The sequence below is a fragment of the Callorhinus ursinus genome, unplaced genomic scaffold (genome assembly GCF_003265705.2).
Source record: "Callorhinus ursinus isolate GAN/ISIS: 27379988/994484 unplaced genomic scaffold, GSC_fseal_2.0 scaffold14, whole genome shotgun sequence".
Classification (NCBI taxonomy): domain Eukaryota; kingdom Metazoa; phylum Chordata; class Mammalia; order Carnivora; family Otariidae; genus Callorhinus; species Callorhinus ursinus.
In genome coordinates this window covers 35,611,880-35,629,683 of record NW_027397076.1, presented here as the reverse complement: position 1 = coordinate 35,629,683, position 17,804 = coordinate 35,611,880, and the positions used below count along the sequence as shown (strand labels likewise).

General features: G+C 42.0%; 1 long non-coding RNA gene across 2 annotated transcripts in view; it reads right to left on the bottom strand.

Annotated features, from left to right (window-relative positions):
* Window positions 1-17,804, bottom strand: part of LOC141374115 (uncharacterized) — a 98,884-nt gene that overhangs the window by 20,818 nt on the left and 60,262 nt on the right. Inside the window, exons 2-3 of one of the 2 annotated variants that reach the window (XR_012380714.1) lie at window positions 17,684-17,761; window positions 15,098-15,239 (exon numbers count right to left, since the gene is read on the bottom strand). This is a non-coding gene — a long non-coding RNA (uncharacterized lncRNA). The remainder of the gene's footprint in view (window positions 1-15,097; window positions 15,240-17,683; window positions 17,762-17,804) is intronic. The other variant, XR_012380715.1, reaches the window with a different exon arrangement.

Below are 17,804 nucleotides of genomic sequence, written 5' to 3'. Positions count from 1 at the left end.
ATTGACATTAAAATGCTCCTTAAAGTTGAAGGCATACAAAGAAGGTCATCTAACCAATCTTGCTGGTGTATTTGGTTAAAATGAAAAACAGACTGGTATTTTTTTTTAAAAGATTTTATTTATTTGTAAGAGAGAAAGAGTGCACAATCAGGGGCAGTGGCAGGCAGAGGGAGAAGCAGGCTCCCTGCTGATCAAGGAGCCCAATGCAGGACTCAATCCCAGGACCCTGGGATCATGACCTGAGCTGAAGGCAGATGCTTAAACGACAGCAACCCAGGTATCTCCAAATTGGCATTTCTAACAAAACATGTTTTAATAAATGAAAATGTCGACATAAATGGCTCTCAAAATTCTACTGATTTGTCAAGTCAAGTGGTAAAATGAAGGCAGGTTAGAGTAAGAGGGAAAGAAAAGCCAAATACATAGCATGAGGTGGTCCAATCTAACTCCCATGTCAAAAGTGATGTTATAGGAAAGGATGTTAGGAGATACAACTGATGGGAGAGAAAAGTTAGTGAAACTCAGTGAGAAAATAGGAAGGGCATCTCAAAGAAAGGACACAAAGGAAATGAGAGAGAAGGTAGGGAAGGATGTAGGGCATGGCAAAGACAAACCATCAAAAACAGAGAAGAGGAAATCTTCAAGTTCTTGTCAAAGAAATTTCACACAAGCTTCTGCTTGATCTCACAATGTACTGTTCCCATTTCAGAAATTAAAATGATCTGCCATTTTGTGGTGACATCCATGCCTGGGAATGGAGTTCAGCACCTTGTCAACTCATATAAAGAAGATATTATGGAATTGAGGCAAATCCCTCAGAAAGTAGTTCCCTTTTTCATTCTCATGGAGCTTAGATAGAGGGGCTCAAGAAGCTTAGTTACTTAACCTGTGTTGAGAAACAGGATCCAGATGCTTTGGAGATTAATTAAAAGGGTCCACCCTGGGGTTCACAAAGAAAGGCTCAATCTTGCCAGGGCCTGGAGACTCATATTAGGAGCCCGTCCAGGACAAGACATGGTGCTGAGGAAGGCCTAGAAAAAAGGGAACGTCAGGGGAGATGATGTACCTCTGGTTCACTTAGCTATTGTACCACAAAGATACTATAAACCTATTTCCTTAAGGAAGGTCATCGACAATGAGGAAGATCCCTGCTGGCCTCCAGGACCCCTTTGTTACCCCCTGCATGATGCATTCTTTTATCCAAAAAACAGAGGAAGGGAAATGTGGAAGATGCCATATTTCTAGCCAGGACAGGCTCTGAGCTAACTAACATGCCAGTGGAACTCTGTTTTTCTGTCCATGAGTTGTCCCCAAAGCACAGTGGGGAATATGTGCCAAGTGTGCCTACACGTACGTCTCCCACCATCTGCATGCCACATTGCCGCACACCAAAATATTCGTCTGTGCCTAGCCCACCCCTCCAGACAATGCTGAACGGAGAGTCCCACAATTATTTGTTCATATGGTTTCAGCAAACCAAGACATTTATAAGCAGTATTCAGAAGAAAGTCATGGTGTCAGATTAGTATGTTTGAGTACCAACAAGGAAAAGAAAGGGTTCCAATAGGATTTTCAATGGTCCTGGAGAAATCCTACCGGCCTTTCTCTATGAAGAGAGAAAGTAGACTCTTTTTGTTTTAAATTGGGCTCTGAGAAACAAACTGAGGGTTCTAGAGGGGAGGGGTGTGGGGGCATGGGTTAGCCTGGTGATGGGTATTAAAGAGGGCACGTACTGAATGGAGTGCTGGGTGTTATATGCAAACAATGAATCATGGAACACTACATCAAAAACTAATGATGTACTGTATGGTGATTAACATAACGTAATAAAAAAATTTAAGTACAACTTACATGCAGTAGAAAGCACATTTTTTAAATGTGTAGTTTGATTACTTTTTATAAAACTCTACATCTGCATAACAACCACTCAGATCAAGATATAGAATATTTTTGTCACACTGTGATGCTCCCTCATGACCCTATCAGTCAACCACCCCTCAAAAGTAACTATTAATCTGACGTCTATAATCAATTCTTGAACTTCACATAATTAGAATGAGTATGCTGTATATACATATTGTGTTTACTCTTGTTTTTGGCTTCTTTCAAGACTAAATCTGAGCATCAATGTTACAGGTAGCAGTTCATCCCTTTTTACTGCTGCATAATATTTCATTATATGAATACACTGCCATTTATTCATTCTACTGTAGTTGAACAGATGGATTGTTTACAGTTTGGGGTTAAGAATAAAGCTTCTATAAATATTCTTGTATATGTCTTTTGGTGGATATAGACACTAATTTCTCCTGGCTATATATACACCTAGAAGTGAACTTCCTGGATTGTAGGGTAGGCTTATATGTAATCAGTTTCTCAAAGTTGTGCCATTCTACACTCCCACCGACAATACATGAGAGCCCAATTTCTTTGCATTCTCACCCTTAGTTCAAATTGTCAGTGCCTTTAATTTTAGCCATTCTACTGGATGTGAAATGACATTCTGTGTGTGTGTGTGTGTGTGTGTGTGTGTGTTTGAGAGAGAGATGGAGGGAGAGAGAGAGAAAATGGGGGAGGGGCAGCAGGAGATAGAGAATCCCAAGCAGGCTCTATGCCCTGTGCAGAGCCTGACACCAGGCTCGATCTCAGGACTCTTGAGATCATGACCTGAGCTGAACTCAAGAGTTGGAGGCTCAACCGACTGAACCACCCAGGCACCCCTTCAGTGTGGTTTTCATGTGCATTGCCCTGAAGCCTGATGATGTTGAGCATGGATATATTTGTATGTGGGTATAGCAGTTACTTTGGAATCATTTCCAGATGAGAATTTTAAAAGACCATTGCAAGAAAATGACCATGAAATCAAATACTATCATCCATGTTTACCACCCTTCTGCTTTATCTCTCCTACACTGCCATCTTTCTATTTTGTTCACTAAATATTTGTCAGTGTCTGGATATTGTGCCAAAAATTTCAGTGGACAAGCCAGGACTTTCTCACCTCCCCACTCCCCTCCATAGTTCTTCTGGGAGCTGAAACAATAGGCAAAAATTAAGGCATTGATGTAATGGATAGGTTGTGGGGATTCTGGCCTATCCAAATCCCCCTTCTATGTGTTTGTGGGTCTCTAAAGTCGATTTTATACCATGTGACCCTGCGCTTTCTAATGGCTTCAACTGACTGGATAAGAGGGGACATCTGATCCTGAAGGAGGTCAATCATTGGTTGGCATGAACCTAATAGCTTTTCTATCCTGAGTATTTGCAATTTGAGGTGTTGACATGTTGGTCAGTTTATCAGGGGCCCAATGCACTGAGAAGCAGAGAAAGCTAGTCTACGGAGAGAAAGAGAAAGAGAGAGGGGGGAAGAAAGAGTGAAAGGGATACAACCGAGGTGTACAAAGGGGAAAAAAACCCCACATGGACCCAAAATAGAATGCTGCTAAGAGAGTAACCCCCATGGTCCCTGATTTCTGTTGGCATCCCTGTGGGCACAGAGGATTTCCTGCCTTGGGTTCTGTGAGATATCTTAACATCTATTCAAGTGAATTTCCCATTTTTGGTGAAGCTAGCTGGAATACATTTTTGTTAGTTGCCCACAGAAGTCCCAGAGTTCACATCCACCTCCGGAAAGGAGGCAAACCCCATGTGGCCTGTACCTCTTTGTTCAAGCACCCCCCATCCATGCTAACCTTGCAAATGTTCAGATGTTTAATATCAGAGCCAGCAAGTCATGGGAAGCGAGCAAAACTGGAAATCTCTAAAAGTAAGAGACCATAAGATCTGCTAAATTTTAGCCTCAGTTACCTTTTTCCTTTTCTTACTTTCTTCTCTGATCCTGCCAGCTTTATTTTTTCCTTTCCCAACTGTCTTCTTTTAACCCTTGCTTCAGCCTCCTGCTTTGTGGAAACATGCTGTTTTCAACACAAGGAGAGTCATGAAACAAAAACATTTTGGTTTGGGGATGATGTTCTCTACACTGGGGCACAGTATTTTTGTTTGCTGAGGTATGGGACTTTGGGGTACACAAAAAACTATTGACTGAAGAAAAACAGTGGTTGGGATAAGGGCTCGTAAGTTGTGGCAATCCAGGATAAACTGGGCCCTGTGTGAGTCTAGCCCCGATTTTGGAGCCACATGCATTCCAGTCTGGTAGAGATTTCACAGCCTTGCCAAGCACAAAAAGACAGGAGGAACAAATACCTTTGCTAAACAAAAGGAAGAATCTAGTCATTAAAAGAGCAGGAAATGAAAATAAATAGAACAATAACTTTGCATGTTAAGAAAGTGCCCTTTCAAACTATTTAACTAGTTTAATATCCAGCTGTGACTCAGATATTTAGAAGACGTCACCGCTCAGAATATGGATTTTTTATACAACTGTCCCACTCAATGTTAAAAAATATCAGATATGAAATTGCTCTGAGAAACAATATGAAAGATGAATGAAGAGATGGCTTCCCAAAAGGTTTGTGATGTGCTCAAAGATAGAGGAGAATATTTTTTTTAAAATGGCAAGATGAAAATACAGGGTGATAAATGTAAACAGTGCAGTCTGGTTTTCTTACATGTATCATATTTGCTTCCATAATTCATTTTTTTAGAGAGGGGGACAGATGGAGAGGTAGAGAGATCTCACAACCCTGAGATCATGACCAGAGCCGAAATCATGACTTAGATGCTTAACCAACTGAGCCACCCAGGCACCCCCATAATTCATTTTTAAATTCCTGCATGGACATTCTGCTTTATGATTAGCATAATTCATTTATGCAAGGTGTTAAAGGAGGAGAGGAAAGAAAACACCTAGAGGGAAGAGCCTCAGAGTCTGAAGAAAGACTTGGAAAGTTCTAGCACCCAAAAAAAGAAGCCTTTTAAAGGTTGGACAAATGAGCTTCTACTAAACTGCATCACCTTTTTCAACACATAGTGCTGGGAAAACTGGACAGCTACATGCAAAAGAATGAAACTGGACCACTTTCTTGCACCATACACACACACACACAAAAACCCTCAAAATGGATTAAGGCCCTAAATGTGAGACATGAAATCACAAAAAATCCTAGAAGAGAGCAATGGCAGTAATTTCTTTGACATTGGCCATAACATCGTCTTTCTATATATGTCTCCTGAGGCAAGGGAAACAAAAGCAAGAATAAACTATTGGGACTTCATCAAAATAAAAAGCTTCTGCACAGTAAAAGAAACAACTGACAAAACTAAAAGACAACCTACTGAATGGGAGAAGATATTTGCAAACAACATATCCAATAAAGGGTTAGTATCCAAAATATATAAAGAACTTATACAAATCAATACCCCCAAAACAACCTAATTAAAAAATAGGCAGAAGAAATGAACAGACATTTATCCAAAGAAGCCATCCAAATGGTCAACAGTCACATGAAAAGATGCTCAATAACACTCCTCATCAGGGAACTACAAATCAAAACTACAATGAGATATCACCTCATACCTGTCAGAACAGCTAAAATCAACTCAAGAAACAGTAAGTATTGGCAAGGATGTGGAGAAACAGGAACTGTCGTGCACTGTTGGTGGGAATGCAAACTGGTGCAGTCACTGTGGAAAACAAAAACAGTATGGAGGTTCCTCAAAAAAATTAAAAATAGAACTGCCCTACACTACTGGGTATTTTCCCAAAGAATACAAAAACACTAATTTGAAGAGATACATGCACCCCTATGTTTATTGCAGCATTATTTACAGTAGCCAAATTATGGAAGCATCCCAAATATCCATCAACAGATGAAAGGATAAGGAAGATGGTACACACAGAGACAGACAGACACACACACACACACAGGAATATTACTCAGCTATAAAAAAAGAATGAAATCTTGCCATTTGCAACAACACAGTTGGATCTAGGGAGTATAATGCTAAGTGAAATAAGCCAGTCGGAGACAAATACCATATGACTTCACTCATGTGTAGAATTTAAGAAACAAAACAAAGGAACAAATGAAAAGAGAGACAAAGCAAAAAGTAGACTCTTAACTATAGAGAACTGGTGGTCACCAGAGAGCAGATGGGTGGAGGGATGGGTGAAACAGTTGAAGGAGATTAAGAGTGTACTTGTCGTGATGGGCATTGAGTAATGTATAGAATTGTTGAATCTTTATATTGTACACCTGAAACTAATAGAATACTTTGTTAACTATATTGAAATTAAAATTAAATGTAAAAAAGAATTAGAACACTAAAATATACAAATAATAAAGTACATCTTTGTTTTCCATGACATTCAGTCATTGCAACCTGATCTCATAGTTTCTGCAGGGAAATTCGATCCCATCTTCCCAAGGATTATTTTCTTTAAAAATTACAAAAGTGAAATAAGAAAAATGCTTTTCTCACATATTCCCTTTAATCCTTAACTTACTTAGCTTTGTGTCCTTAAAGTGGCAAAGAGAATAACACTGTAGGGTGTGAAAACCCAGTGGTTAAAAAAGTTATATTAAGGGGAGGTTTTAGCTACGGGCTGGGCTCTTGCCTGATGCCAAACATGTGTGCCATTATCCCCAAACAGGACAGAGCCCAGATGCTGGGTTAGACTGGCTCTAAGCACAGGGGTCTCCACTGAGATTGCTCCAAAGATATGCCCAAGTGTGTGACTTAGGAGAACAAAGTTCAAGTTGTGTACTTGAGGCTTAAGCTTTGCATGAGCTCTTGTGATATTTTTCCAAGTAATTTCCAAACTCAGGTTTTTAATATTACCCCTCTTAAATAATGCAACTATGTACCCAGTGGGGAGCAGCCTACACAGGGCGATTTGAGAAACCTTACAAGGCTTCACCGGCAGACAAGAATATTGTTGTCCTGCATCTGGCACAACCCTTGCTTCCTCTCTCCCGAGAGTCCATGTCAGTCTCTTCACCAGGAAAGCTAGCAGAAGGCATCAGGTACAACTGATAAGAATTTATTGGACATCCCATGACTCAGCCATTCTTTAGATCTTTGTTTAAATGTCACTTTCTTAGAAAACATGTTCCCTGATACTCCAGACTAGCATATATATTATGTTGGTGATTGTATTGTTGAAATTATTTGATCATCATCTGTCTCCAACCTCCCACTCCCTAACTGTGAACTCCCAGGACAGTGTTTATTTTGATTTATGTATTCTCAATATCCAGCACATAACCTAATCCTTTCTAGGTATTTAATAAACACCTCTTGAGTGGGTGGGTCAATGAAGGAGTGAAACATGTACATACTATTTGATAAAATGCAACTCAAGAAATATTTACTAAATACCTACTCTATGGTAGGCATTGAGCTAGATTCTAGGAAATCTAACAAATGAGCCAGCCCTAGGCTGGTGTTGCCCAAGGTCTGTCCTCAGCTCTCTTCTCATCCTTACTCTCTGGGAGAGCTCATTCTTCTCAGTGGCTCTAATCACCATTCTCTGTTTGTAAGGATTATAAAAATCTTATCTCTGATCCCTAAAATGCCTCTCTCTAGAGTATAGCCACTTTAGTAGCCCAAAATGAGATAGGGAACGTAACGATTTGGGAAACTCAGTATCTGGAAATAATTCATGCACTCCAGCTATGCCCTGGGAGCCTTGGAACTTTCAAGACCATGCTTTAAGGGGAAATCTTCCAACTGCCTGAGGACCAGTTTATGGGACACCTTAAAACCTATAAAATTGGACAGCTAACTTGCCCAGCTTCTAGGGCTAATATGAATCTATGGTGGAGCTCTCACTATAGCCTGTCTCCGGGTTGTTCCTCCTCTGCAACAGTGCATCTCTTGAGACTTGATGCTCTAGGAAAACAATGAGCTCTCAGTCTTTTGAGGGGGGTGGGTAGCAGAATGAAGAGATATTTAAGAAAGATTAACGTGGCAGTGGTGTGCAGAATGGGTAGAAGGGGCAGAATGGCAGTCGGGAGGGTGAGTGGAAAACCACGGTGTGGGTGGTGATGAGAGCCTGGTTCAGAGATGAAGTAGAAATACAGAAGTGTCAGGGTTTGATGCGAAGTAAAATCAGAGATTAAAGGAGAGGACTGATTTCAAAATGTCTTTACAGTCTTAAACCTTGGCAGTTAGAAGCAGAGACCCAGGAATGAGAGGTTTGGAGGGAGTTGATGACTTTGATTTTGGACATTGGGAAGTGAGGGTGTGAGACCTGAATATATCCGAACCTCTTCTCTGCCTGAGAAGGCTGGTAAGAACCCCAACTAGGGGCACCTGGGTGGCTCAGTCAGTTTAAGTGTCTGCCTTCGGCTCAGGTCATGATTCTAGGGTCCTGGGATTGAGCCCCGCGTCAGGCTCCTTGCTCAGCTGGGAGCCTATTTCTCCCTCTGCCAGCCACTCCCCCCTGCTTGTGTGCATGCTCTCTGACAAATAAATAACATCTTAAAAAAATAAAAATAAAAAAATAAAAGATATGGAAAGAACCTGACTTTTTCTTTGATGTACTGCTCAGTGGTCTCCAAAGAAATAGAACCAAAAGGATGGATGGCTAAATAGATAAGAGGATAGATTTGTTCTAAGCAATTGACTCACACATCCGTGGGGTCTGACAAGTCCAAGGCTAAATGCTCACAGGCTTTCTATGTTGCAGTCTTGAAGTAGAATTTCTTCAGTAAACCTCGGTCTTCCCTCTTAAGGCTTCCAACTCATTAAATGAGGCCCACCCACCTTATGGGGGATAATCAGCTTTACTTAATGTCTGATTTTAAATGTTAGTCTCATCCAAAACAAACAAACCAAAAAAAAAAAAAAAAAAAACCCTTCCAGTAACATCTAGACTAGTGTTTGACTAAACAACTAGGCACCATAGTCTCACCAAGTTGATATCTAATTATAATGCTGGGTAAGAGCATTCTCACTAACAATCCCTTCAGAAGCTGTGACTTCCCTTCCTGAGTCAAGAATGATACATTGCCCTTTCCAGTGTGCAGAGAAAAACAACGAAAAACAGCCCTAGGCAATGTCTAGCCAGCAAAGAGTCACAAAAGGAGAGAGTGGAGGATCTCAAGGAAGATCATTTCTATGGGCTAATTCTGGAAGTGACATACGTCACTTCCTTCTACATCCCACCAGCCATACCTAACTGCAATGGAGCCTGGGAATTAGTTCAGCCGTTCTCCAGAAAAAATGGAAAATAAGTTTATGACCAGTGTCTGCCACAGAGAGAGTCAAGGTTTTGAGCTTCAGAGACTAATTGGATGGTGGTTCTGTTAACCAGGATGAGGTCCACTCTGAGAAGCAGATGTGAGAAGGACACCGCGCTCTGTTTTCAGCAGAGGTTGGAATGCCTGCGAACACCCAGACAAAGACAGGCCACCTGAGCGAAGGTCTGGAGTTTGGGAACGATATTGGCATTGGAGAGAAAGATTTGAAAAGTCGCTGGCCTCTGGGTATTAGAAAAAATAGAGGGAAAGATGAAGAATGAGGCTGAATCTTTAAACACACGTGGGGGGAAAAAAAAGAGCTGGTGAATGAGTTTTTAAGTTGAGAAGACAGCAAGGAATGTAGGCTCCCAAACACTGAGGAGAGAGTTTCAAAAAAGGGAGTGATCCGTAGTGTCAAATGTTATAGAAAAATGAAGAGATTTCAAAAAATGTGACTTGTACTTAGTGATTATTTTGTCTTTCACATTCAAAAATCCTCTCTCAGATTGTTCTCTTTTAGAAAAGGGGATCAACTAGTTACTGGAAGATACAAATATCTGGGTTCAAGGCGGGAGACGGGGAGAGAATTCATTTCTACTTGAAGCTCTCTGGATGGTCTCCTGGGGTGGCACAGGGGCTCCTACACAGATCCCCCTGAAGTACAAATGAAGCACCACTGAGTTCCACAGGGGGCACTCCCTGCCCAGGGTATTATAATGAAAATACTGTTTGTAGTTTTTCAGTTTCTAAAACCAACCTAAGATCATGGAATCATGGAATATTGATCATGGTGACATAAGATGTAATGATATCAGTCTTGGCAAGAAAAAAATTGATGGAGGTCCACTGTGGAAGAGGGGACATGCAAAAGCACCTATCACTGTCTTTCAAAACAGGGATTTTGGGGGCACGATCTATGTTGACAGAGAGGGGCACAGGGGGACTGGCAGTTTGAAGGTACAGATGTCACCAGTGGTGCTTGAGATGTGCCAGGAGGGAGAGCGTGTGCACAAGGGCAGCAAGGGGAAGTTAATTTCCTGTTGTGATGCATGAGAATTCACAGTTGATACTTCAAGCTGATAGACCAAAAAATATATATATATAAGTAACTGTCAGAAGAATTTTTTTTAAAGATTTGAGAGAGCTTGCACCAGTGAGCGAGCGGGGGAGGGAGGGGCAAAAGGAGAGAGAGAAGATCTCAAGCAGACTCCCTGCTGAGCTGGGTGCTCTCTCAGGGCTCAATCCCAGCACCGTGAGATATGACCTGAACCAAACCCAAGAGTCGGATGCTCAACTGACTGAGCCACCCAGGTGCCCCTGTTAGAAGAATTTAAAACAGAAGTTCTTAAAAGTCGTTCCCTCTGAGGTGTGGGACCAGGAGAAAAAAGTATTGAGGGTGGCTGCTTCTAGGTCTGTGTTGATTTTTTTAAACCATGTACAAGATTGGTTAAATGCTTTCATATATAAAAATATATATACTGATATGGGAAGAACTCCAAATAATATTGTTACATTTAAAAAATACATCTCAGAGTGATATATTCAACATGATACCATTTATATAAGAAGGAACATAACAAGATACTTCCTTAGGTTCTGTGGATACATATGTCTGTATGCAAATGTACCAAAAAAAGTCTAGGAGGATCTACAAGCTGATAGCAATGCTTCCCTCCTGTGGGAGGACTGGAGTGTGTCTAGAGGAACAGGTGGTCACAGGCCAGGTCTCCAGGCCAACACTGCCCAACCCAGTGTGTGCAAAGTCATTGTGAATTTGTTCAACACTGTGGTCCTGGTCAAGGGATGCTTAACATTATCGGTAATGTTTAGTTTTGTTTTTTTAACAACAAAAGCATATTACTTTTGCAATAAAATTAAACCAAAAAAATGATGGCTGATGGTTAATGGCTGACAATCATTCAGTGTGGTGTTCTCTCTCCCATGAGCATTTTATTTTTATTAGAGGACAAAACCTTAACTCCAAAGAAGGCATCTCTAATGAAGCTGCTCAGAGATCAAGGCAGATTAAAGGGGAAATCATGCAGATCAAGAGGGTTCCCGGGGTGCTTGAAACCGTCCCACTAGTCAATTTTGCAGTGCTCATGTGGTCGATAAACTTTCCTCATTTCTGATGCTTTTCATAAATTAAACTGGACAATTCCTCCCTAGCAGGAGCACTAGGCTAGCTCCTCGAATACCAGATTGCTTCACCCCTCAAAACAAAGTAAAACAAATAAAATGGCAAATCATATACCAGTTCCCTGCAAATACCCAATTCTGCTCTCTGGTTATCTGGTTCTGTGGGTCATCTTCCTAAGAAGTTCCCTGGGCAGCCTCTCTTGAAGTAAAGCCTGTTGTTTGGGTAGCAGATGGGGGAGGTGTGGGTTGGGGGGTAGCTGCTGGGAAGAGGAAAGAGAAAAATGTAGTCAGTAATTATATTCTGGGTCAGCTCTTTCCATGGAAGCCATAGTCAAGTCAAACGTTTCCAGTTTTTACCATGAGGTATCCTAAATCTCTGGAGAGGATATAGGTCTCTTAGATTTACAAAACATTAAAGAAACAAGTTTGTGAGTTTGGGTCCTAATTCTTAAAATCCCCATTTCTCATCATTAGCCACAGTCCAGATTTGCCATGACCTAGATTCAAAAGAAATGTGTACTGGCAATTCTACAAAAAGTATACTACATATTTTGCTGCATGATAAATTAAGGTAGGTCCCCACAACATGGCTTTAAAGAGATGGAACCTTAGGGCATATCCACACAAAATGGAGTCATATGGGGGTACTATTTAACATGAACAGCCTTCATTTTACAAAAGGATTGACGGGATAACAGAATATTAGGGCTAGAAGGTATTTCAAGTCTTTTTACAGCTAAGGAGATTGAAGCTCACGATGAGGAACTTGTTCAAGATTACCTAGTCCCAGAGACACTGAGAGAATTGACGGTGTGAGGACGAAAAATTTCCTTCTACCTTCTTGGGTTTTAGAATGGGGCATAAGGATTAAACCAACATCAGACAGATTAACAGGAGAAAAGCATACAATTCTATTTAATATTTTTTATGCGTACATGGGAATCTTCAGAAGGAAAATAAAGACCCAAAGAAGCTGTTAGGCCAAAAAGCTTACCTATCTTCTTGCACAAAGAACTATAAATTTGGGGAAGGTGATAAGACAAAGGAGCTTGGTCTGGGAAGGCAGTAAAATGTGAGGCAGTGACTAGGAAACATAGGAGGGAAAACTAATGGAAGATCCAAGTTATTTTCGTAGGTTTGTTTGTATGGGTCCTTTTAGGCATCGCCCCCCAGTCTCTAGTGATAACAACATTCTTCTCTGCCTGCTAAAGGGAAGGCATCTTTCTCATGGGAAATTTTACGACCTGCTTTGAGGTAGAAAGGGGGAAGTCAGAAAGCCCTTCCAGCATCTGCTTCTCTGGTGCCTTCAAGTGCAAAAATAATCACCATGACAAAGGCGCATATTTGGAGGCGGCATGTTCTGAACCACCCCTTCAATGGCAAATCCTCGCTGATCTCTACTCAGTCAACATACGCACATGGAGCGTTTACTATGTACTCAATATGGCTAGACTCTCAATCAGTGCAAGCCTAAGTGCTCGTGCAGGCATTATAAATTCACCACTGCACTCTCTTCTGTCTTAGAACACGGTTCAACACAGTGTTCCAGGCAGTCATTAGAAATGAATCCTATTTGTGATCCCCAGATGTAGGTGTTTCTTTTAAATACTTCTCTTATTTAAAATGCAGTAAAAATTGTTGGACTGGCACCTGCAATGTTCCGAGGAAAGTACCTTCCCTCTAACCCACGGCACAGATGTAGCACTTATGGTGCTCATATCTACAGATTCATGATTCGACTGCCAAGAGTGGGCAGGATGGCACCTCTTTATATAACCACCCGTGCAGCCCTAGCTGTTTGTGTTCTTCTCTGCAGCTCAGTTGGCCAGGGGGAAGGGGTGCCTAAACCCTGGGTCAAAATGGTCTCTCTGAATCCTGACAACAATAGCTCAGCTCGGTCCATTAACATGGTTGTTTGGGTCAGTACAAGGCTCCCTGCTCCGCTTACAGAATCAGAAATCAGGTGAACAGAAAATCAGTGTGGGCAATCAAGCATTAAAGCAGCTTACAGCTCAGACAGAGAGAAGTGGCTAAGGAGGAGGCAGGGTAGGAGTGTCCAGAATTAATGACCTCTTTTATGATGAACTTGATACCAAATGTGGCACTATCCCAATAGTCTGTTTTGTTACCTTGGCTATGGGAATATCCCTGAGGCCTCTTTCAAGCATTGTCTGACCATTTATGATAGGTCAGTCACTCTTCTTGGCTCTAGCCAAAGATAAGAAAGCCCATGCCCTTGGGAAAACTGTTGTCTGAAAATTGGATATAAATAAATGCACGCACAAGAGTTGCGGACTAGAAAAGAAGTAACCCTGAAATTAGAGGGCTCTCAACCAAAGAAACCACACTGGAGATCAGGATAGGCTATATAATTTGCAGAGCCCATCACAAGATGAAAATGCTGAGCTCCTTATTTAAAAGTTATTACAAGTGAAATAACTCAAAGAAAAAGATCACATGATTTCACTTATAAGTGGAATCTAAAAAACAAAAGAAAACCCAGACTTAGAAAAGAGTGGTGGTTGCCAGAGTAGAGAGGGTTGGGTCGGGGCGATGACGAAAGGATTAAAGGAGATCAAGAGGTACAAACTTCAACGTTGGGAATACAGTCAATAATACTGTATTAATTTTGTATGGGCACAGATAGTAGTTAGACTTATTGTGATCAGTTTGCAATGTATGCAAATGTTGAATCACTGTACTGTATACATGAAACTAATATAACACTGTTAATTGTACTTCAATTAAAAAAAGTTAAGAATTTCAAGACAGCAGGCATAGAGCATCAAACCAAGCACGGGACCCTTCTAGGTGCAGGATCCTGTGTAACTATACAAGTTGCATGCTTATGAAATTGGTCCTGTTAGAGATTCTGGTCTCCAGAAAGAAAAGGACTAGTCCTGAAAATACCCAGCTTGATATTTATGAAAAAAGGTGGTCACATCATTCAGAATAAACCCCTGTGCTTTCCCGCACCAAGGATAACTGGAAATGGAGCATCGTGGTGACTTGGCATGGGGACACTGCAGGGATTCTGTGGATCTCAATCCTCTTTCTATAGCCCCTGAACTTGGTCAGCATGGTCCTCATCTATAGCTCTCCGTAGAGTAACTCAGGATTCACAAACAAGTGGTTCTAAGACACCTAATTTTATGTCTGGCTTTGGAGACTTAGCTAGCTGAGCAAGGTCTCCAGCAATAGTGGAGTGCAGCCAGACAGCCTGGGCCCCAACAGGGGCACCCACCTGCAGGGGAAGATATGGGTATTTAAAAGGCAGTAAATTATCTTCCTCACACCTGGTATAGACTGTATAAATAAACGGTACCAGCTGAGTTTTGAAAATGCATACCTTGATCCACTGGGAGACCGAGAGCAGCAAATGTTCTTGAATATGCTAACAGCTCTAATAAGAGTACTTAAAGAAGTAATTAGCTTTGTATGCAGGAAGGAACAAATGATGAACATATACACAATTAACATATATATATATTTATCAGAGCTTGGAGTTTGAAAGAAAATACTTATTTGCTGGTTTATAGGGAGAAACTCAATGCTCCCCACCCTCTTACCCCACCCCAGTGAGGGGCATGTTTGATGTAAATGAAAATCAAGGACATAACTGGGCCTTGGTGGACAGGGGTGAAACTTCGGATATGATTGACAAAGAGGTTAAAAGCTCTGCCGTGTCAACGGCTAGTCTCTTGGGTTTCTAGCTATTTTACTTGTTACCTCTCTTGGATCCTTTTTTTTTGGTCTTTGCAGCTGGTGTGATAAGAGACTTGGAGCAATCATTGCTTGGGAAGGTCACCTACTCTGGTGAAGACCAAAGGGTGGGTGGTGAAGGCCAGCTCTGCTCCAGTTCCTCCGGAGAAATGCTCTTTCCTTTGGGTTTGCCCTTCCTGCTTGCCTTTCTCGTGGACTTAATATCTCAAGGTCAGGATTCAGGGAGTAGGCCTAGCAGAGAAGAACAAAGCTTGCTTTAGTTCCAGGTCTTTGCCAGAAGTACAAAAGGAGGGCCTTGACCCGAGTGTGGTTGAGCCCAGCTAATAGGGCTAAGGGGTGTGAGGTCTTCTAGTCCCAAACCAGACATTTGCACAGAAGGCTTCTTCCATCTAGTTCTCTCAGGATTCACAGATTTAGCTCTCATGTGGAGCTAAATCCAAGATTCCAGCACTTTGTGACTTAATCTTAATTCAGTGAAGTCCAGTGAGCACTTACGAGCCTAATGTGGGCAAGACACACTCTAAGCATAAACAAATTTGTATCATAGCTGGTAAAGGAATGGGTTAATTTTGACTGGTTTATGACAATTATTAATAAGTTAGCATTGCATATGATGTGCTGTTTTGTATGAAGTTGATCTCAGTCCTTTAAAAAAACAAAAACAAAAAACATTTTGGAATTTGGCCAAGACCAGCAGAGGCAAACAGTATGCACCAAGACGAGCCAGCTAAATTGAAGGGGGAGACAACAGGCATTTGAATAAACTGCTGAACAAGGTTCCATTTCTGGCCTTTGCATCCCCCTCTAAAGACCCTGCCTCCCTTTTTCCAGTGACCTCAGTGTTGGCCCATGGTATGCACCCAGCCTGCTAACCCTGGGGGTCACAGATCTGTTAAGCATTCTTCTTTCTCTTCGATTTGGTCTTTTCCCAGGACCTGACCTCTAATATTAACATCAGACACTTTGAAAGTCTTGTTCTATTGCCAACTATTACAATGGTCCCCTACCCTTTTAACCTTTCTACTCACTACCTCCTCTCCCTCCTGGCTTCAGCTGAAAGTTAGATTTCCCCCGGAGAGCTCTGTATCCTCCGAAGCCTTCTCAAGTGGAGACAGCTCATCTTGGAGCACATGCTCTCTCTGATGGCCAAGGGTAGTTTCTTTGGGCTCTAGGCTTCTGCCCCCCCACCCCCAGAGTACTGCTCTTTCACATTCTTTCAAAATTCCTTCCTTTAGGGAGAAAAAAAAATGCTTATCAACCAACTTCCCAGCTCTAATACATTCCCATTGCTGTTGGAACAAATTACCACAAACTAAGTGGCATAGAACAACACAAAAGAATTCTCTTCCAGCTCTGGATGTCAGAAGTTCAAAATGGGTTTCCCAGGGCTGGAGTTAAGGGGTGGGCAGGTCTGTATTCCTTCTTGAGGCTCTAGGGGAAGAGTGTTTCCTTGCCTTGTCCAACTTCTATCAGCCATGGGCAGCTCTTGGACCGTGACGCCTTCTTCAAAGCTCACGATACTGTTGTCACTAGGACCTCGGCTTCCAGGTCCCACATCTCTTTAGCTTCTTCTTTTGCCTCCTTTTTCCCTTTTAAGGGCCTCTGTGATTACCTTGATCCTACCTGGATAATCTAGGATAATCTCTCCATTTAAGAATCCTTTTTGTTATGTAAGGTGACCTAATCATTGGTTTTGGGGATGGGGTCATGGACATTTTTCTGTCTCTCTCCATCCCTATTGATTTCCTGTCCAGAAAGCCCTGTCATTCCGCCTTACGTTTAGGGTTCCGTGGTGCTGAGATCAGTCTTCAACCCTTCCCTTGTCCTCAGTGAGGTTTAGCTTCGATCTCTTGATTCTTTGATCTCTTCTGTGCCATTCACCTCACCCCTCTTGTCTCTTTTGGCAACCCTCACCCTTGTCATCACTCATATTTGTGCCTTTTCAAGCTCTCCTTTAGAATCCTGCTTAGACCCTGGCCTCCTCTTCTCCCCATGTTCTTCCCACTAAGCGGGCTCTTTGAGCTAAGACCTGCAGTCCCCAAATTCCAATCTATAAACAGCCTGTTCTCTGGTTAATCCCTTAAGTGACATGTTTATCAGCAACTCCCTTTCCTTTGCCGCTTTGGCCTCCTTTCTCTCCTTAGACTCAGGCCCAGAAAGAATCAGACTCTGGGGCCTTCAGAGTCACATGGGAGAGATTCCTAGCCCTGCACCGCCCAGTAACTCGCCCCCCCCCCCAACCACCCCCAGCTTCCTTCACGGAAGTGGCTCCGTGGTGCTTTCCCCTGCCTCTGGTGAGCCCCCTCTTGCAGGCTGCATGTTGAAAATTTCAGACAGATTTCTCTTCAAATCTCCCACACAACCTGCATGACCCTTACTCTTGGCATAGGATGTTTTCTCAGGATCCGAGAAATTAGAGGCCCCGTGAGCCAGAGACTCCTGCATTTGTTGATCAACATAAAATACATCTCTTCTTGCCTCCTGTTAGCTTAGAGGGAGAGAGAGACTTCTTCCTCTCGAAGGCCAAGCCCCTCTCCCGCGTGCTAACCCCCCTCTCCAACAATATGCTCCTCTCCAACAATATCTTCCTCTTAGGCATCCTTTATCTCATTCTTTCCATTCTTCATGAATATGTTCAAGTTTTTCTAGTCTAAACGTAATCCCTTCATACTCACCTACCCTCAAAGCTATTCATCAAATCTCTCTTCTCCTGCAAAGATGGTATGGGGACAAACTGTGGGACATCAACAAACCTGAAAAAACAAAACAAAACAAAACACACCTTACTCCTGCAGT